General features: G+C 41.1%; 1 protein-coding gene and 1 non-coding gene across 2 annotated transcripts in view; one reads left to right on the forward strand and one right to left on the reverse strand.

Annotated features, from left to right (window-relative positions):
* Positions 1-22,148, forward strand: part of SBDS (SBDS ribosome maturation factor) — a 53,398-nt gene that overhangs the window by 14,006 nt on the left and 17,244 nt on the right. The window lies entirely within an intron of this gene.
* On the reverse strand, positions 15,571-15,677 carry LOC128044125 (U6 spliceosomal RNA). Its single transcript, XR_008199092.1, has one exon. It is a non-coding gene; the product is annotated as a U6 spliceosomal RNA (small nuclear RNA).

Here is a 22,148-nt window from a genome sequence, read left to right on the forward strand (position 1 = left end):
TTCTCCAACACCACAGGTCAAAAACATCAATTCTTCGGCACTCAGCCTTCTTCACAGTCCAACTCTCACATCCATACATGACCACAGGAAAAACCATAGCCTTGACTAGATGGGCCTTAGTCGGCAAATTAATGTCTCTGCTTTTGAATATACTATCTAGATTGATCATAACTTTTCTTCCAAGGAGTAAGCGTCTTTTAATTTCATGGCTGCAATTACCATCTACAGTGATTTTGGAGCCCAAAAAAAGTCTGACACTGTTTCCACTGTTTCCCCATCTATTTCCCATGAAGTGATGGGACCGGATGCCATGATCTTCGTTTTCTGAATGTTGAGCTTTAAGCCAACTTTTTCACTCTCCTCTTTCACTTTCATCAAGAGGCTTTTTAGTTCCTCTTCACTTTCTGCCATAAGGGTGGTGTCATCTGCATATCTGAGGTTATTGATATTTCTCCTGGCAATCTTGATTCCAGCTTGTGTTTCTTCCAGTCTAGCGTTTCTCATGATGTACTCTGCCTAGAAGTTAAATAAGCAGGGTGACAATATACAGCCTTGATGTACTCCTTTTCCGATTTGGAACCAGTTTGTTGTTCCATGTCCAGTTCTAACTGTTGCTTCCTGACCTGCATACAGATTTCTCACGAGGCAGGTTAGGTGGCCTGGTATTCCCATCTCTCTCAGAATTTTCCACAGTTTATTGTAATCCATACAGTCAAAGTCTTTGGCATAGTCAATAAAGCAGAAATAGATGTTTTTCTGGAACTCTTGCTTTTTCTATGATCCAGCGGATGTTGGCAATTTGATCTCTGGTTCCTCTGGCTTTTCTAAAACCAACTTGAACATCAGGAAGTTCATGGTTCATGTATTGCTGAAGCCTGGCTTGGAGAATTTTGAGCATTACTTTACTAGCATGTGAGATGAGTGCAATTGTGCGGTAGTTTGAGCACTCTTTGGCATAAAACTGACCTTTAAAAAACAAAAGAGTCAGTTGTGGTACCAGCAAAATGAGTTTATTCATGAACCGCAGAGACTGCAGTCAGGATATACAAAACATGGCAAACCATGGGCGAGAACAGACGACAAGGACTTGTTTTTATAGAGGAAAATGTAACCAAACCAGGACCTTTTGCCCAGTGTGCATGAAGCCAAACCCTGAGATGTCGATGTTTGTAGTAAAGAAAAGGTTTACCCATGAGGCAGCCAAGTGAGAAGATGGGAGAATAAGTGTCAAGTGTGCCTCCCTGAAGGTGAGGGGCTGGGGAGAGCCTCGAGGTATTTTTGGGTAAAGAGTAGAGAGTTGTCAGAGCTGCAGGGGAGGCAACTGGAAGCAGGAAAGTGAAAAGTCGCTCAGTTGTGTCCAACTCTTTGCAACCCCATGGACTGTAGCCTGCCAGGCTCCTGTGCCCATGGAATTTTCCAGGCCAAAATACTGGAGTGGGTAGCCGTTCCCTTCTCTGGGGAATCTTCCCAACCCAGGGATCGAATCCAGGTCTCCTGCATTGCAGACGGGTTCTTTACCATCTGAGCCATCAGAAAAGGTGAGGTACTTGTACTGTGCAGGTTGCAGCTGAGTATCAGGCTTCATAGAAAGCATTTCAGAAAATGGCAGCTTTCGCATGATCTGAGGGTAAGGTTTTTGGCCCCCTGACATCAAAAGTTCATTCATTGGACATTCACACAGTCCCAGCTGAATGGTCAGTGGTCTCAACCAGTTTGAGTTGGGCAAGAATTCGTTTTTAAAAACAACTTAGGCAACTGTTATTGTGACCCATACATCAGAGGTGTTACTTCTAGGGGACGGTTGAGAGTCCTGTGACATACTATCTAAGCTACGTGAAGTTGGAGGGTATGCTATTTTTCCATGGTGGCTGCACCAATTTACTTTCCCACCCCCAATGTAGAAGGGTTCTCTTTTCTCCACACCCTCTCCAGGATTTGTTTGTAGACTTTTTCACGATGGGCCGTTCTAACTGATATGAAGTGATACTTCATTTTAGTCATTCACACTAACAATTAGTGATGTTAAGCATCTTTTCATTTGCCTGTTGGCCACCTGTATGTCTTCTTTGGAGAAATGACTATTTAGGTCTTCTGCCTATTTTTCAAATTGGGTTGTCTGTTTGATATTGAGTTGTAGGAGCTGTTTATATATCTTGAATGTTAACCCCTTATCACATATATATTTGCAAATATTTTTTTCCCATTCAGTAGGGTATCTTTCTGTTAATGGTTTCCTTTGCTATGCAAAAGCTTTCAAGTTTAATTAGGTCCCTTTTGTTTATTTTTGCTGTTGTTTCCTTTGCCTTAGGAAACATTCCCCTGAAAATATTGCTACAAGTAATGTCAAAGAGTGTTGTGCCTATGTTCTCTTCTGTGAGTTTTATGGTCCTTAATCCATTTTGAGTTTATTTTTTATGTATGTTGTGAGGAAATAGTCTAATTTCATTCTGTAACATGTAGCTGCCTAGATTTCTCAGCACCACTTATTAAAGAGACTGTCTTTCCCCGTTTGTATATTCTTGCCTCCTTTGCCACAGATTAATTGGCCATAAGTGTGTGTTTACTTCTGGACTCTCTATTTCATTCCATGAATCTATGTGTCTGTTTTTGTGCCAGTACCACACTGTTGCGATGACTGTAGCTTTGTCATCAAAAGTCAGGGAGCGTGATATTTCCAGTGCTGTTCTTTATCAAGATTTCTCTGGTTATTTGAGGACTTTTGATTCCGTACAAATTTTAGAATTATTTGTCCTAGTTCTGTGAAAAATGCCGTTGATATTTTGATAGAGATTGCATCAAGCCTGTAGATTGCCTCGGGCAGGATGGTCATTTTAACATTTGAATCCTTCAATCTGCAAACAGTTGTCTTTCCATCTGTATCATCAGTTTCTGTCATCAATGTCTTGTACTATTTTGAGTACAAAACTTTTACATCCTTTCTGTTGTTCAGTCGCTAACTCATGTCCAGTTCTCTGTTACCCCATGGACTGCAGCAGGCCAGACTCCTCTGTCCTCTACTGTCTCCCGGAGTTTGCTCACATTCATGTCCATTGAGATGGTGAAGCCATCTAACCATCTCCTCCTCTGCCACCCCCGTCTCCTTTTTATTTTTTTAATTAATTAATTTTTTATTGAAGGGTAATTGCTTTACAGCGTTTTGTGGTTTTCTGTCAAACCTCTCCTTTTTTTTTGCCTTCAATCTTTCCCAGCATCAGGGTCTTTTCCAGTGAGTCGGCTCTTCGCAGCAAGTGGCCAAAGTATTGGAGCTTCCCTAGTTAGATTTATTTCTGGATATTTATTCTTTTTGATCAGATGTAAAATGGAGTTATTTTCTTGCTTTCGCCTTCTCATAATTCATTATTAGTGTATAGAAATGCAATAGATCTCATTATATTAATTTTGTATCCTGCAACTTTACTGAATGCATTGATGAACTCTACAGTTTTTTTGGTGGAAACTTTCAAGTTTTCTATATATAATGTCATCTACAGATAGTTTTTACTTCTCCCCTTCCAATTTGGATGACTTTCATTTCTTTTTTGTGTCTGATTACTGTGGCCGGGACTTCCAATATTACATTAAATAGAATTGGCAAGAGTTGGCATATTTGTCTTGTTCCTGATTTTAAAGGAAGATTTTTCAGCTTTTTACCATTGAGTATGATGTCAGCTATAAGTTTGTCATAAGTGGCCCTTATTATGTTGAGATGTTGTCTCTGTATACCAGCTTTGAGTATTGCCTTGAACACGTGCATTGAATTTTGTCATATGCTTTTTCTGCATCTATTGAAGTCATATAGATTTTAAACTGATGACCTTCTTGGGAGGCTAAAAAGGACAAGAAAAAGTATCAAACAGCTTTTTTCAAAGCATCATAGCGGTAGAAAAAGCCCAGAGTCTGTCTTCGCAAAGAAATTAAGGTTTTACTAGTTGTGTGCACTTGGCATTGTTTACCTAGAATCTGACTTTCAATGTTTCTCACATGGAGAGACTCTTGCAACCATATTTGTGTGCCTGGCTCCAGGCCCTTCTAAGAATATGCAATTGTTTTTCTAAGGAGTTTAGAATTGAGACAGAGAAACAATCAGATTTTGCGAGTGCAAATAATATATGACTACTATATATATACTATATATATTATGCATATATAATGTTATAAGTAGTGTACATATTATATTTATATATTATTTTATATAATTAATAAATATTATTATATATGATTTATATATATATATACTATAGTGCTTTCCTCTAATATATGACTTGAGCTGTGGAGCAGCCATTATTCTCTCCCCAGATGAGGATGTCAAGAAAAAGAAACCATTCTGCACAAGAGAATCATGGATGTGTTTCCTGGGCTCCCAGCAGTTTACTGATTTGAACTCAATACCTTCCTGGGTCTAGTGGCAAGTCTGCCTTTGGGTTGTGCAAAATATCCCGGGATTCTTTGTTTTCCCTAACTCTTTTTTTATTTTTTAATTTTTATTGTTCCTTTACAATGTTGTGTTACTTTCTGCTATGCAACAAAATGAATCAGTCATATGAATACATATATTCCCTCCCTTTTGGACTTCCTTCCCATTTAGGTCACCGCAGAGCACTGAGTAGAGTTCCCTGTGCTGTATAGTAGGGTCTCCTTAGTTACCTGTTTTATATATAGTATCGGTCGTGTATATGTCAACCCCAATCTCCCAGTTCCTCCTACCCACCTCCTTCCCCCCTCGGTGTCCATAGATTTGTTCTCTATGTCTGTGTCTCTATACCTGCCCTGCAAATAAGATTGCCTGTACTATTTTTCTAGATTCCATATATATGCATTAACATAAATAACCCTCCTTGCCCCTCCCCTTTTTTCCTTTACAAAATTAAGCCTCAGTTGGTTTATGACTCGCAAGCAGAGAGTCTGCTAAGAATGTGTTAGCAGTTACCTGATCTCACTGTTTCAGTGTCTGTGTTTATGAAATGAGGCTCAGAATATCTTCCTCATCGACTGGCAATGAGCTCTGTACTACCCCCCTGCTCCGGGGCAGAAGGACGAGCGTGACTCCTGGGACTGTTACCGAGTCTCCACCCAGAAGCCCAGGCATCCACAGATAACTTGCATGGATTGGCGAGGAAATACTAAAGTACCTTTCAGTGATTTCCACATCTGTACAGGTGTTTTCAAAAAACTTCTTTCCTTTCTGAGATTAGTCTTCCTGGGTCTTTTAGAACAAACTCTTCAAATAATAAAGACAGAACTTTTGCTTCCTTGATTTAAAACAAATCAATAGTCAAGACCGTATGCTGAGGCCACAGTGGCAAGCGGGACACACTCTTTGCCCTTAAGGAGCGCATGGCAATAAAGGAGATGACAATAGTCATCTTTTATCTGTGGTTTCGCATTCTGCCGTTTCAGGTACCTGCAGTCAACTGCATTTCAAAAATATTAAATGGAAAATTCTGGAACTGAACAACTCATAAGTTATAAACTGCTTGTTGTTTTGAGTCATGTGGTGAAATCTCACATCAGCTCCGTCCCATCCAGAACATGAATCATACCTCTGTCTAGCATATCCACCACCGTTAGTTACTTAGTAGCCAACTCTGTTATCAGTTGTGTTCAAGTGACCCTTACTTGACTTAATAATGACTCCAGAGTGCACCAGGAGTGAAGATGCCAACGTGTGCCAAAGAGAAGCCAGACAGTGTTCCCTTTATGTGAAAATGTGAAAGTTCTCAACTTAATAAGAAAAAGAATATCATATGGTGAGGGTGCTAAGATTTACGGTAAGAATAAATGAGTCCGTGACGTAGTGGAAAAGGAAAAAGAAGTCCGTGCTACGCTTACTTTCCCATCTCAAACGGCAAAAGTCACAGCCGCAGCACATAGGTGTTTGGATGAGACAGAAAAAGTGCTGAATCCATGCAGTAAGGCATTTTGAAAGACAGACTACATTCACATAACCTTTATTACAGTATATTTTTATAATTGTTCTACTTTGTTTTTTTTTTTAATCCAGATTTTATTCAGATTTCCTCAGTTTTCCCCTGATGGCCTTTATCTTTTCCAGGATCCCCCTCCAGGATACATTACATTTATTTGTCATGACTCCTTAGGTGCTTCTTGGCCCTGACGGTTTCCTTGTTGTTTTTTTTTTTTTTTTTTTGGCGGGGTGGGGTGGGGTGGGGGGGTTGTTGTTTTGTTTTGTTTTTTTGTTTTTAATTTTTTGGATGCAGCATGTGGGATCTTAGTTCCCCAACCAGGGATCAACCCTGTAGCCCCCTGCATTGGAAGCACAGTCAACCACTGAACCGCCAAGGAAGTCCCTTTCGTTGTTAACCTCTTACAGTACCTAATTTATACATTAAAATTCATCATAGTATGTATGGGGTTTGGTACTATTTGCGGCTTCACTTATGTATCCCCCTCATGTAAGGGATGTGTGCATGCATGCTCAGTTGATCGGTCATGTCTGACTCTTTGTGACCCCACGGACTGTAGCCCACCAGGCTCCTCTGTCCATGGGATTCTCCAGGCAAGAATACTAGAATAGGTTGCCATTTGTTCCTCCAGGGAATCTTCCCAACCCAGGGTTCCAACTTGCGTCTCCTGCATTGGCAGGCAGATACTTTACCACTGAGCCACATAGGAAGCCTGGGAGGTGACTACTGTATATCTAAAAATATATCATTGCATCAGATCCCATTGTCGTGAGACAGATACACGTTTTACTTTGTAATGTTCAAGTCAATCCGATCCCCAGGACACACTAAGAAATCAGATGAGCCTACTTCTTTCTCTCTGTAGGATGTATTTTGTGGATTTTTCCATTCAAAAGGTTTACTTGGAGGTAAACAATTATGGGGACTTCCCTCATAGCTCAGTAGGTAAAGAATCTGCCTGCAATATTGGAAACCTGGGTTTGATTCCTGGGTCAGGAAGATCCCCTGGAGAAGGAAATGGCAACCCACTCCAGTATTCTTGCCTGGAAAATCCCATGGACAGAGGAGCCTGGCAGGCTACAGTCCACGGGGTCACAAGAGTCTGACATGACTTAGCGACTAAACCGCCACCACCACCAAACAATTATGGATGCTGTAAATGTGAGTCCCTTTAGCATCCACATCAATTAAAAGATCTATCTAGCTTTATTTTGCTACAAAATAATAAATCATGGTGGGTGTTAAATAGAATTTCCACTAGAATATGGAGGCAGAGAAGAAAAATATTAGAAAGCCTTCTAATTTTACTTCCAGGCAAATAATAGAGATGGACTGTCTTTGAAAGTGAAAGTGTTCTGTTGCATCTGACTCTGTGACCCCATGGACTGTAGCCCGCAGGCTACATGGGATTCTGTTTCTGGGCTTCTCCAGGCAAGAATACTAGAGTGAGTAGCCATTCTCTTCTCCAGCGGATATTCCCGACCCAGAGATTGAACCCTTGTCTCCTGCACTGCCGGTGGATTCTTTACTGTCTGAGCTACCAGGGAAGCCCTTATATCTTATGTATAGATGCCTCAATAGAGCGTTTACATAGGAAAGCGAGTTGGAAGTGTTCCTGGAGCAGAGGCTGGGGCTTCTAGAATCATCCTTGCCCTGATCCTCCCTAGTATCTCTCAGGAGCTGTGTCTCCAGAACAAAGCAGGGTTTGGGGCACAGAGCCTGTGGTTGGTGATGGGTCACCAGGGGCTACCCTGGCTTGCCTTACAGGGGGAAAGGTGGCTGGGGAATTTTGGAACGTTCTCCTGCCAGAGCCTTGGTTACCACATCGTTCTTAACTAAGTCCAAGCTTCCCAAACCTGAAAAGCTTCCAAGAAAAATAAACTGCCCGAAGGGAGGTGTTGTAAAAATTTCAGGTTCACTGAAATGTGCATCTACGGGTTAACAAAAGCTTTGGGGATTTTCTTGAGAAAGCCTGGCTCAGACTTTCACTGTCCATCAAACCCTGGGCCCAACTGGACTAGCAGTGAACGCCTGTCCCCATGAGAGTCGACAAGGAGAATAGCAACTGGTGTCAGGGCCCCAGAACCTCAGCTCCCTCCTTCCTGCTGCTTCCCCAGGAGGGAGGTGGGACTACAGGGTGGAAGGGATCCTGGGGTCAGAAGGCAGGTTCCAGCACTGCCAACCGCCAGCCTTGGCAACCGCTTGCTTCCCATGAGAGACTCTCCGTTGCCCCCTCTTGTGGGTGGCGGTTAGAATCGCCACACTACCTTTCATGAGAATCTGTTACATGAAAGTCATTTTGAACTTGGTACATGTTGCTAACAATTTACGAGCCCTTTAACCTCTGCCCAACTTGTCCCCGGAGCTTTCCCAGTGGCTCAGCGTTAAAGAACCCGCCAGCCATGCAAGAGATGTGGCAGGAGTCGGGGATTTGATTCCTGGGTTGGGAAGATTCCCTGGAGAAGGAAATGGCAACCCACTCCAGTATTCTTGCCTGGAGAATCCCTTGGACAGAGGAGCCTGGTGGGCTACAGTCCATGGGGTCGCAAAAGAGTCAGATGCAACTTAGGGACTAAAAACAACAAGAACTTGTCCCCACACAGCTCACAGGGAATTAAAAACGTGTGGTAATGGCACAGTGCCGAGATGGACCTTCCATCCCCAGTCCCTGAGAAATCCACTGGGCTGGTAAACACTGTGTCCCTGGAGAAGCCCCCCTCCCCTCACCCCAGCTTGGTCCTCAGGCCACCTGCAAAACCACCTCTGCGCTGAACACACTGTTTTTATGACCGGTCTTCATTCTAACCCCAACCTCCCGGAAGTCCTGTGATGGGACAGGGACTGGAAACCAAGGATCATGTAAGGTCACAGAGATGCCAGCCTTATTTGAGGAAAAGATAAAAAGGGACCCTAAGAAGGAACGTGGCACTTTCCTGGTGGTCCAGGGGTTAAGGCTTCACCGTCCAATGCAGTGGGTTCGATCCCTGGTCAGGGAACTAAGATCTCACGGGCCTCGTGGCCAAAGAACAGAACAAAAAACAGAAATAATATTGTAACAAATTCAGTAAAGACTTTAGAAATGGTCCACATCAAAAAAATTAATAAAAAAATTTAAAACAATGTGATGTCCTGAGGGAACTGTCTTCCCAGTCAGAGTCTACACCTGTGAGCCCAGACATCTGAAGTCAGAGCAGACTGTCCCACCCAGACAAGCACCAAAGAGGAAAAAGACCTCGATGTTTTGTTTTGTGTTTTTTTGCAAGGAAGCTGACTGCCCTTTGACCTTTGTCACCCTAATTGTCTCCAGATGCAGGTTACTCCTAGAACTCAATGCAAACAGCCCTAACCTTTTCACATGAAATGATCTATGAATATATTTCATAAGCAGCCCCTCAAACCACCCTGGAAAGAAAAACTCAGGCACACATGGAAAAATGCATGACACCTCAAATCAGATGAAGCTGAATTTCCATGAAACACGCTCCCAGTGAGAGGGAAGTAAAGGACACCAGACATTTCTAAATCTCATGCAATTTTCAAATCGTTCATCTCAACTTCATCCCTGTAGAACAAGTCAGTGATTATACTTGCTATTTCCCAAAGTCTGGGGCCTAACCTCCATCATTTTGTTTTCAAGCTGTTATTTTGCCCTTAATAATATGCCAGAAATGATCTGCGCTTCAGTGGTGCCTGTTTTGGATTTTATTTTAGTTTGATAGGTCTAATATTTCAGTTTCCATGAAGTCTGTGAAAACATTTGTATTTTTCGCATGAAATGGGTCTCCCATGGGAAAAGGGACAGGGAGCAGCTGTGTTGCCAGGAGCACCGCTGCTCAGTAGCTCAGTCGTGTCCAGCTCTGTGACGCCACGGACTGTAGCCCACCAGACTCCTCTGTCCATGGGGCTTCCCAGGCAAGAATCCTGGAGTGGGTTGCCATTTCCTCTTCCCGAGGATCTTCCCAGTCCAGGGATCGAACCCACATCTCTTGTGCATTGGAGGCAGGCACTGGTGCCACCTGCAGTCATGCCCTATAATTTTGCCTCCATGTTATAGTGCTTTGTTGTTCAGTCACTAAGTCAGTGTCACTAAGTCAGTCTAACTCTTTGTGCCCCCATCGACTGCAGCACCCCGGGCTTCCCTGTCCTTCACCACCTCCTGGAGTTTGCTCAAACTCATGTCCGCTGAGTCAGTGACCTCATCCAACCATCTCATCCTCTGCCGTCCATATCAGAAGCATAATTTTTTAAGGAATTATAAATTTCTGGTGCATGTAGTAACATTAACTTCATGTTTAATATCACAAAAGCTAAAGTATGAATCAAACAGACCTGGTTCTATCACTTAATAGCATGAAGCCTCCAGAAGTTTCCTTAACCTCTCTGAGCCCTGGTTTCATCATTTATAAAAAGATGGAGTTCTCACCTTTGGACAGAACTCTCAACTGAAGACCTATTTTGTAGTCGTTATTTCTGCCTTGATATGATTGTTATTATCAAGGCCACTTGCCTCTCATGGAATCAGGTCCAAGACTGAATGGGCCATCCGGTAATAACCAGACAGCAGGTACCAGACACATCTCATTTCTTAGTGTGCTCTGGGAGTGAGTAAGATTGACTTGCGCATTATAAAGTCTGTATCTATCCCTTGACAATGAGATGTGATGCAATGGTGTGTTTTTATATATGCAGTAGGGCTTCCTGGTGGCTCAGACGGTAAAGAATCTGCCTGCAAGGCAGGAGACCTGGGGTCAGTCCCTAGGTCAGAAAGATCCCCTGGAGAAGTGAATGGCAACCCACTCCTGTATTCTTGCCTGGAAAATCCCATGGACAGAGGAGCCTGGCCAGCTACAGTCCATGGGGTTACAAAGAGTTGGATACAACTAACACTTTGACTTTCAGTTACCCCTTACCTGAGGGGGATACATCCCAAGACTCCCAGTGGATACCTGAGACCTGGAATAATACCAACCCCATACGCACTATGATGAAGTTTAATTTATAAATTAGGTACTGTAATAATTAACAATAATTATTAATAAAGTAAAACAATTATAAAAATAGATTGCAATAAGTTATGTGAATGTGTCTGACTTTCAAAATATAAGATTCTAGTGTGTCTGTGTATGTGTGTGTGTACACATATATAATACATGTCATATCTTCTTTATTTACCTGTTGATGAACCTGTAGATTTTTTTTCATATCTTGGCTATAGTAAATAATGCTGCCATGAACATAGAAGTGCATGTTTCTTTACAAATTAGTGTTTATGTATTCCTGGGCTGATAGGAATAAGTGGTGCAGCTGGACCATACGGTGGCTCTATTCTTAATATTTTTGAGGAATCTCCATACTGTTTTCCATAGTGACTGCACCAATTAACATTCCCACCGACACTGCATGCAGATTCCCTTTTCTCCACCTCCTTACCAACACTGATTTCTTGCCTTTTTAGGAATATCCATTTTAACAGGCATGAGGTGATATCTCACTGGGGTTTTGACTTGCATTTCCCTAATAACTAGTGATATTGAACGTCATTCATGTACCTGTTGGCCATCTATATATCATCTCTGGAAAAAATGTCTGTTCAGCTTCTCTGCCTGTTTTTTAATCAAGTTGTTTATTTTTTCTCATTGATTTGTATGAGTTCTTTATATATTTTGAATGTTAACCCCCTATCAGATAATATTGGGCTTCCCTGATGGCTCAGACAGTAAAGAATCTGCCTTCAGTGCAGAAGACCAGGCTCTGATCCTTGGGTCGGAAAGATCCCCTGGAGAAGGGAATGGCTACTCACTCCAGTATTCTTGCCTGGAGAATCCCATGGACAGAGGAGCCTGGCAGCCTATAGTCTATGGGTTCGCAAAAACTTGAGCAATAACACTTCACTTTCATATGATATTGAGTTGGCCAAAAAATTCATTTGGCTTCTGTAAAATGGCCAAGTGGACTTTTTGGACAACCCAGTATATCATTTGCAGATATCTTGTCTCATTCTATAGGTTGTTTTTTGTTTTATTGACAGCTTCCTTTGCTATGCAAAGCTTTTTAATTTCGTACAATCTTATTTGTTTATTTTTGCTCTTGATTCCCTTGTCTGAGGAGACATATCTAAAAAGATATTCTTAAAATCGCTATCAAAGAATGTATGCTTATGTTTTCTTCTAGAGTTTTAAGATTTCAGGTCTTCCATTCAAGTCTTTAATCAATTATAAGTTGATCTTTGTGTATGGTGTCAGATAGTGGTGTAGTTTTATTTTTTTGCATGTGACTGACCAGTTTTCCCAAAACCTTTTAGTGAAGAGACTATCCTTTCTCTGTTGTATGTTCTTTGCTCTCTTGTTAAATATTAGTGCTCATATATGCATGGGTTTATTTCTGGGTTCTCAGTTCTGCTCCCTTGACCTAGAGAGAGAGTGAAGTCACTCAGTCGTGTCTGACTCTTTGCGACCCCATGGACTGTAGCCTACCAGGCTCCTCTGTCCATGGGATTTTCCAGGCAATTTTCCTAGAACGGATTGCCATTTCCTTCTCCAGGGGATCTTCCCAACCCAGGGATCAAACCCGGGTCTCCCGCATTGTAGACAGACGCTTTACCATCTGAGCCACCAGGGAAGTCCTTGCCAATACCATGCTGTTTTGGTTACTGTGCCTTTGTAATATAGATTGAAATCAGGGAGTGATTTGTCCTTTTTTCTCAGGATGACTTTATTTGTTTGGGGTCTTTTGTGGTTCCACATACACTTTAGAATTTTTTGCTCTATTTCTGTGAAAAATGTCCTTGAGATATTGATGGTGAATGCATTGAATCTGTAGATTATAAAAATGCCCATATCACCTAAGGCAACATTAATCCTTCTAATCCAAGAGCACAGGTATCTCTCCATTTATTTGCATCTTCTTTAATGTCTTTTAACAATGCCTTATAGTTTTCAGTATACAAGTCTTTTAACTCCTTGGTTAAGTTTATTCTACGTTCTTTTTTTGTAAATGAAAGTGTTAATTTCTCCTTCTGGTAGCTCATTGTTAATGTATAGAAATGCAATATATTTTTGTATGTTGATTTTTTACCCTGTGACTATACTATATTTGCTTATTTTTTTCTAACAGACTTTCAATGGAGTCTTTGGGATTTTCTATACATAAAATCATGTAATCCTCAAACAGTAACAGTTTTACTTCTGTTCCAATTTGGATGCCCCCCCTCCACATTTTTGACTAATTGCTCTGGGTAGAAATTCCAACATATGTTGAATAAGAATGACAAGAGTGAACATTCTTTTCTTGTTCCTGATTTTAGAGGGATAGCATTCCGTTCATCACCACTGAATATGATGTTAGCTGTGGGTTTGTCATATGTAGCCTTTATTATGTTGATATAGATTTCTTCTATACCCACTATATTGAGAGTTTTTAAATCATAAACTGGCGTTGAATCTTGTCAAGTGCTTTTTCTGCATCTACTGAGATGATCATATGGTTTTTATCCTTCATTTTGTATATGCGCTGTAGCATATTGATTTTGCAGCTGTTGGAGTATCCTTGCATCTCTGTGATAAATCCCACTTGATTATGACATGTGATTTGGTTTGCTAATATCTTGCTGAGGATTTTTGTATCTGTGTTCGTCAGAAATATTGGCCTGTAGTTTTCTTTTTTGTGTGTTGTCCTCATCTGGTTTTGGTATTAGGGTGATGTTGGCCTCATAAAATAAGTTAAGAAGTGTTCCTTCCTCTTCAGTTTTCTGGAGGAGTTTGAGAAGGCATTAACTCGTCTTTGAATATTTGGTAGCCTTCACCTGAGAAGTTTTCCAGTCCTGGAGTTTTGTTTGGGAGGAGCGTTTTGTTAACTATTTCCATCTCTACACTAGTGTCAGTCTATTCAGATTTTCTTTTTCTTCATGATCTAGTATTGGGTGGTTGTATGAATCTAAGAATTTGTCCATTACTTATAGGTTGTATGATTTGTTTGGCATATAGCTGTTCATAAAGCTGTCTTAATCCTTCATATTTTTGTGCTATTTATTGTAATTTCTCCTCTTTGCTTTCTAATATTACTTGTCATAGACTTTTTACTTTTTCTTGGTGAAGCTAGCTAAAAGTTTATCAGTTTTATCTTTTTAAAAAAAACAGATATTAGTTTCATTGATCTTTTCTATTGGTTCTGTTTTATTTCTTCTCTGATCTTTATTATTTTCTTCCTTCTCCTGACTTTTGACTTCATTTGTTCTTCTTTCCCTGGTCTCTTTAGTTATAAGTTTAGATTGTTTATTTGAGATTTTTCTTGTTTATTTGAGGTAGGCCTGCTCAATAAATTTCTCTCTTAGTACTGTTTTTCTTTCACCCCATAGATCTTGTGTTGCATTTTCATTTGTCTTTGAGTAATTTTTTATTTCTCCTTTGATTTTTTTCATTGACTCCATAGTTGTTCAGTCCCCACATATTTGTAATTTGTTCAGCTTTCTTCTTGTGGTTGATTTCTAGTTCCTACCACTGTGATTGGAGAAGATGCTTGATATGACCTCAGTCTTGTTAATCTTACAGAGACTTGTTCTGTGTCCCAATAGATGGTCTATCCTTGAGAAGGTTCCATATGCATTTGAGAAGAATGTGTATTTTTCTGCCTTTGGATGGAATGTCCTGTAAAAGTCCATTAAATCCATCTGACCTGATGTTTCATGTAAGGAAACCGTTTCCTTGTTGATCTATCCATTGATATAAATGGGGTGTGAAAGTCCTCTCCTTAGTATTGTGTTGCTGCCAGTTTAACCCTTCAGGTCTGTTAGTTACTTTTTAAATATGTTTTGGTGTCCCTATGTGAGATGCATATATACTAATTACTGTATGTCATCTTGATGAACTGTCCCCGTTATCACTATATACTGTCCATCTTTGTCTCTTGTTACCTTTTTTCACTTTAAGTCTAGTTCGTCTGATACAAGTATGGCTACACCCACTTACTTTGGCTTCCATTTTTTGGAAAGTCATCTTCCTTCCCTTTGCTTATAGCCTATATTTGCCTTTAGAGCTGAGATGAGTCTCCTGGAGGCAGCATATAGTTGCATCTTATTTTTTAATTCATACAGCCATTCTGTGTCTTTTGATACGTGAATTTAATCCATTTATATTTAGGGTGATTATTGACAGAGGAAAATTTAGTACTGCCATTTTATCTATTCTAGTTGTTCCATATTTTTACTGTTGCTTTATCCTTGTGTTTCTCTCTGCCATTTGGTTTGGTGGAGATTTACAATCTTACCTCATTTTCTTTCCTTTTTTTTTTTTTTAAAGATTTTGTGTCTTTTCTTTAGACTTATATTTTGGCTACCATGAGAGTTTTTTTTTTTTTTTTAAGAAAATTGTATTTCATTTATTTTATCCTTGCTATGTCTTAAACTGAGGCAGTCAAATGTGAGAGAACTGGCTGGACATTACACCTTGAACTGCAAAAACATCTTCCATTTTAATTACTTTACTCATAAACTTTATTATATCTTCTGAAATATCTACAATTTAAGAGCAAATAACCACTGACTTACTGATTTCTTTTTATCATTGTTCATTATTTTCCTTAGTGATTTCTTTTTATTTTATTATTATTTTTTAATTTAAATTTTATTTTTTTACTTTACAATACTGTATTAAAAAATATGGAATGCTTCACGAATTTGCCTGTGATCCTTGCGCAGGGGCCACGCTAATCTTCTCTGTATTGTTCCAATTTTAGTATATGTGCTGCCGAAGCGAGCACCCATGAGAGTTTTATAAAATGTCTCAGATAAAATAGTTCTTTTATGTTGATAATATCTTTTAAAGTCTTTAATTTGTTAAAATATTGCTTGTGTTTTTCATGTGTGGTTTTTTGGCTGCAAGGCATACGGATCTTAGCTCCCTGACTAGGGATCAAACCCTCACCCCTTGCACTGGAAGGCACAGTCTTAACCACGGGACCACTAGGGAGGTCCCACTGCTGGTAACATCATATATTCATTTATCTATACAGATTCTGTTCTTTCCTTTTTCCCTTTTGTGATTTTCTTGTCTCGAAATATCCCTTTTTATTCTGTGGGTTTGTTACCAAATTGAAGTATCTATTGTTTATTTCTCTACTCCCTCTTTTAACCTTTATGCTACAATAAAGTGTTTAAAAGCCAGTTCTGATAAGGAATCAAAGTTTTCTGATTGTCTGTTTATCAGCTTACTCAAAGTCCTATGTACTTTTGCCTTTTTGTTTCTTTTTAACAGAAGGAAACAAAAGAAGAGATGAGTTAGAAAAGTTTGTTTTAACTTTTTTTGTAAGACAAGGTCTAGTATTGATGAATTACCTCAAGCTTTTGTTTTTCTGGAAAACGCTTTATTTCTCCTCCACATCTGAATGATAACTCTTCTGGATAGAGTATTTTGAGGTGACCATTTCCATCTTTCAGTATTTGAGAAGGTCATTCGACTTTCTCCTGGCCTGTAGAGTTTCTGCTGAGAAATCTGTTGATAACCTAATAGGGGTTCTTTGTAGGCTATCATCCTTTTTTCCTTCTTTGCCTTAAATTCTTTGGCATTGATTTCTGACAATTTTAATGTAGTGTATCTTGAAAAAAAAAAACTTTTTACATTAAGATTATTAGGTGTTCTTTGAGCTTCATGAACTTCTATATCCAGTTCCTTCCCCAGGTTCGGGAAGTTCTCAGCTATTATTTCTTTCAATAAACTCTCTATTCCCTTTTTCCCTCTCTTCTCCCTCTGGGATATCCATTACTCTAATGTTGCCCTTTTAAAAGAGTTGGAAACTCGCACAGAATTTCTTTATTTTTTAATATCTTATTTCTCTTTCCTCCTCATTTCTAAATTTATGTCTTGAAGCTTACTAATTCTCTCTTCCATATGGTCTGCTCTATTTCCAATGCTTGCTAGTGAATACTTCGTCCCATTTATTGAATTCTTCAGCTCCAGAATTTCTATTTGGTTCTTTTATTGTTATTATTTATTTACTTATTTAGCCATACTCTGAGGCATGTGGGATCTTACTTGCCTGACATGAGATCGAACCCGCATCTCCTGCATTGGAAGAATGGAGTCTTAACCACTGGACTGCCAGTGAAGTCCCAGTTTGGTTCTTTTTAGAATTTCAGTCTCTTTGGTAAAGTATTCCTTCTATTCATTTTATTTTTGAGCTCATTGAGTTTCATGCTGACAGTTATTTTGAATTTTCTATGTTAGATTGCAATCTTCTATGAATTTAAGATTGGTTTCTGGAGAACTGTAATTTTCATTTTGTGGCACATTGTTAGTTTCTCCATGGTTCTTGAATTGTTTATCTACTGGCACATTTGGAATAACAAAAACCTTTTTTATGTTAATTTTTATTGGAGTTTAGTTGCTTTACAATTTTGTGTTAGTTTCTGCTGTACAGCAAAATAAATCAGCTATGCGTATCCATGTGTCTCGTCTTTGGAAAAGAAAAAACCTTTTGTAATTCTAAAGATTTGAATGTAGATACCTTTCTTTTGTTTTCCAGCAGGTGGCGCTAAAGCACAGTCTTTTGGTTTCTCTTAACCGAGCTGCCTTAGGTGGTTAGAATCCGCGCCCTCCACTGTCCACAGCCTTTTCAGAGGTGTTGCCCTGGGCCCCTGTTGTTGCTTCTTGTGCCTCTGTGGTCTTTCGTGCCAGGCTTCCGGTGTCTCTGGTGTCCTGGGCTGGAGCATTTGCATGGCGGGCCTATTTTGCCGTGTCCGAGATCCCCTGATCACAGGCTCCGCTCCTGCTGGCGGTGTGTGAGGGTGAAGCAGCGCCTGGAGTGGTGAGGGGCGCCTCTGCTGTGTCCAGTGTTGTAAGGTTTGCGGGGTCTGCCACCGTGGAGCTTGCAGGCAGGGGCCAGGGTTTGGGCACCTCAGCCGCTGAAGAACTGGGTCCCAGGCTCCACTGCCACCGCCTCCTGGTTGCTTGGGGCTGCAGATGCGTTGCGGCCTGGAGGCTGGAGCCACGTGCGCCTCTCCTGCTGCTCCCAGGCTCTCTGGGCTCAGCCGCCCTCGCCAGAGGCCAGGATCGCAGGAACCCCGTACACGGTTTCCCTGCTTCCCCCTCCTCCGTGTGCTCCAGGCCACCCGCCTTTACAGTCGCATGTGTGGAATTCTCTGGAGTGCTGGGCGGAGGCATCTTTTAGCTGTGGATGCTCTGCTGGTTGTAGAGCGAAAGAGAAGGACGAAGGGAACGTTTCAAACTGCCGTGCTGCTGACATCACTCTGCCACGCTCTGCCTTTTGTCTCCATGGTACTGCCGATCCTAAGCTCTGCACATAAGTGGAATTGCACGATATTGTCTCTTTGTGACTTATTTGACTGAGCCTTGTGTCCTCAAGGTTCATCTGCTTTGTAGTTAAGTCAGAATTTCCTTTTCTTTCAGTTCAGTTCAGTCGCTCAGTCGTGTCCGACTCTGCAACCCCATGAATCGCAGCCCGCCAGGCCTCCCTATCCATCACCAACTCCCGGAGTTCACTCAGACTCACCGTCCATCGAGTCAGTGATGCCATCCAGCCATCTCATCCTCTGTCGTCCCCTTCTCCTCCTGCCCCCAATCCCTCCCAGCATCAGTCTTTGGAAAAGAGTTGGAAACGAGTCAACTCTTCGCATGAGGTGGCCAAAGGATTGGAGTTTCAGCTTCAGCATCAGTCCTTCCAAAGAACACCCAGGACTGATCTCCTTAAGAATGGACTTTTTGGATCTCCTTGTAGTCCAAGGGACTCTCAAGAGTCTTCTTCAACACCACAGTTCAAAAATTGATATTTCATTGTATTATATGCCACATTTTGCTTATACATTCATTTGTCTGTGGACACTGGGTTGATTCCATGAATTTTCTGGTTCCAGAATGCCAATGTACAGCAGCATAAAGGTTCAGAGACGTCCAGGAGTTAGAAGACTGTCTTTATATATATTAAACATATTTCTGTGAATGGGCAGAGATAAGGACTCCTCCTCCTCCTCTTTGTCTTCTTCCACCTTCTCCTTACTTTTCAAACATACTTACTGAAAACACTGCCCTGCCCTGCTCCTTTTCATGTGTTTAAAACACACACACACATACAACATAAATTTACCCTCTTAAATTTTAAGTGTATCGTATTGTTGTTGTTCAGTCACTAACTTGTGTCTGATTCTTTGCAACCCTATGGACTGCAGCACACCAGGCTTACCTGTCCTTCACTATCTCATGGAGTTTGCTCAAACTCATGTCCATTGAGCTGGTGATGCCATCCAACCATCTCATCCTCTGTCGCCCCCTTCTCCTCCTGCCCTCCATCTTTCCTAGCATTAGGGTCTTTTCCACTGAGTCAGCACTCTGCATCGGGTGGCCATAGTATTAGAGCTTCGGCATTAGTCCTTCCAGTGAATATTCAGGGTTGATTTCCTTTAGGGTTGGCTGGTTGATCTCCTTGCCATCCAAGGGACTCTCAAGAGTCTTCTTCAGTGCCACAGTTCAAAAGCATCAATTCTTCGATGCTCAGTCTTCTTTATGGTCCAACTCTCACATCCGTACATGACTAGAAAGACTGTAGCTTTGGCTAAGTGGACCTTTGTTGGCAAAGTGATGTCTTTGCTTTTTAATATGCTGTCTAGGTTTTTCATAGGTTTTCTTCCAAGGAGCAAGCATCTTTTAATTTTTGGCTGCTATTACCATCTGCAGTGATTTTTGGAGCCCAAGAAGATAAAATGTGCCACTGTTTCCACTTTCTCCCCATCTATTTGCCATGAAGTAATGGGACTGCTTGCCAAGATCTTAGTTTTTTGAATGTTGAGTTTTAAGTAAACTTCTTCATTCTCATCTTTCACCCTCGTCAAGAGGCTCTTTAGTTCTTCTTTGCTTTCTGCCATTACAGTGGTATCATTGGCATATCGAGATTGTTGCTGTTTCTCCAGGTAATCTTGATTCCAGCTTGCAGTTCATCCAGCCCAGCATTTAACATAATATATTCTGCATAGAAGTTAAATAAGCAGGGTGACCATAAACAGCCTTGATGTACTCCTTTCCCAATTTTGAACCAGTCCATTGTTCCATGTCTGGTTCTAATTGTTGCTTCTTGACCTGTGTACAGGTTTCTCGGGAGGCAAGTAAGGTGGTTTGGTATTCCCATCTCTATGAATTTTCCACATTTTGTTGTGATCCACACAGTCAAAGACTTTGGCATAGTCAATGAAGCAGAAGTAGATGTTTTTCTGAAATTCTCTTGCTTTGTTTATGATCCAACAGATGTTGGCAACTTTATCTCTGGTTCCTCTGCCTTTTCTAAACTCAGCTTGTATATCTGGAAGTTCTCGGTTTACGTACTATGGAAGCTTGAAGGATTTTGAGCATTACCTTGCTAGCGGGTGAAATGAGCCAAACGTATGATATTTTAAACATTCCTTGGCATTGCCTTTCTTTGGGATTGGAATGAAAACTGACCTTTTTCAGTCCTGTGGCCACTGCTGAGTTTTCCAAATTTGTTGGCATATTGAGTGCAGCACTTTCACAGCATCGTCTTTCAGGATTTGAAATAGCTCAGCTGGAATTCTGTCACCTCCACTAGCTTTGTTAGTAGTAATGCTTCCTAAGGCCCACTTGACTTCATACTTCAGGATGTCTGGCTCTAGGTGAGCGATCATACCATTGTGATTACCTGGGTCATTAAGACCTTTTGTATAGTTCTGTGTATTCTTGCCACCTCTTCTTAATCTTTTCTGCTTCTGTTAGGTCCTTGCCATTTCGGTCCTTTGTTGTGCCCATCTTTGCATGAAATGTTCCCTCAGTCTCTTCAATTCTCTTGAAAAGATCTGTAGTCTTTCCCATTGTATTTTTTCCCTTATTTCTTTGCATTGTTCACTTAAGAAGGCTTTCTTATCTCTCCTTGCTATTTAATTTTTAAATGTATTGTATTAACTATATCACACTGGTATACAACAGATATCAATAATTTTCATCTTGCATAACTGAAACCCTAAACAGTGCTGCAATGAACATAGGGGTGCATATATCTTTTCAAATTGGTATTTTAGAATTCTTTGGGTAAATACTCAGAAGTTGATAGCTGGATCATATGATAGTTCTATTCTTAATTTTTTGCTGAATCTCCATGCTGTTTTCCATAATGAGAACACCAATTTACATTCCTATCAGCACTGTCTGAGGGGTCGGTCCCTTTCCTCCACATCCTCATCAACACAGGTTATTTCTTGCCTATTTGGTAGTCACCATTCTAATAGGCATGAGGTGGCTTTTATTTGCATTTCCCTAATAATCAGTGATGTTGAGCATCTTTTCATGTGTGGGAGGAGCAACAGGGTTCAAGGGAGGAAGGAGACATAGGCTCGGGACAGACAGGAATCTGGCACCTTTAGGGAAAGGCGCAGTAGCAGGAACTGCTCAACAGTCATGCCTTGGAGTTACTTCCAGGGCGGCTTTAGCCATTTTTCTACTCTGTCACTGACTTTGAGCTGTGTCCCATGACAGACATACTGACAAGCTACATGTAGATCAAGTCCTTGGCTCGGAGGGGAGAGAAGGTGACCAGTGAAGGGACCGCATGGTTTCTGTAGAGGAAAGGCAGGCGACTTGGGTTTGAGATCCCAGCAAGATGACACACAGCAGCAGAGAGGCTGTCCCAAAGCAGAATAATGTGCTGTCATCCATAAAGGCTTCAGTTCAGTTCAGTTCAGTCGCTCAGTCGTGTCCGACTCTTTGCGACCTCATGAACTGCAGCACGCCAGGCCTCCCTGTCCATCACCATCTCCCGGAGTTCACTCAGACTCACGTCCATCGAGTCCGCGATGCCATCCAGCCATCTCATCCTTGGTCGTCCCCTTCTCCTCCTGCCCCCAATCCCTCCCAGCATCAGAGTCTTTTCCAATGAGTCAGCACTTCGCATGAGGTGGCCAGAGTACTGGAGTTTCAGCTTTAGCATCATTCCTTCCAAAGAAATCCCAGGGCTGATCTCCTTTAGGATGGACTGGTTGGATCTCCTTGCAGTCCAAGGGATCCTCAAGAGTCTTTTCCAACACCACAGTTCAAACGCATCAATTCTTCGGCGCTCAGCCTTCTTCACAGTCCAACTCTCACATCCATACATGACCACAGGAAAAACCATAGCCTTGACTAGATGGATCTTAGTCGGTAAAGTAATGTCTCTGCTTTTGAAATATACTATCTAGGTTGGTCATAACTTTTCTTCCAAGGAGTAAACGTCTTTTAATTT

The sequence above is a fragment of the Budorcas taxicolor genome, chromosome 2 (assembly GCF_023091745.1).
Source record: "Budorcas taxicolor isolate Tak-1 chromosome 2, Takin1.1, whole genome shotgun sequence".
NCBI classification, from domain to species: domain Eukaryota; kingdom Metazoa; phylum Chordata; class Mammalia; order Artiodactyla; family Bovidae; genus Budorcas; species Budorcas taxicolor.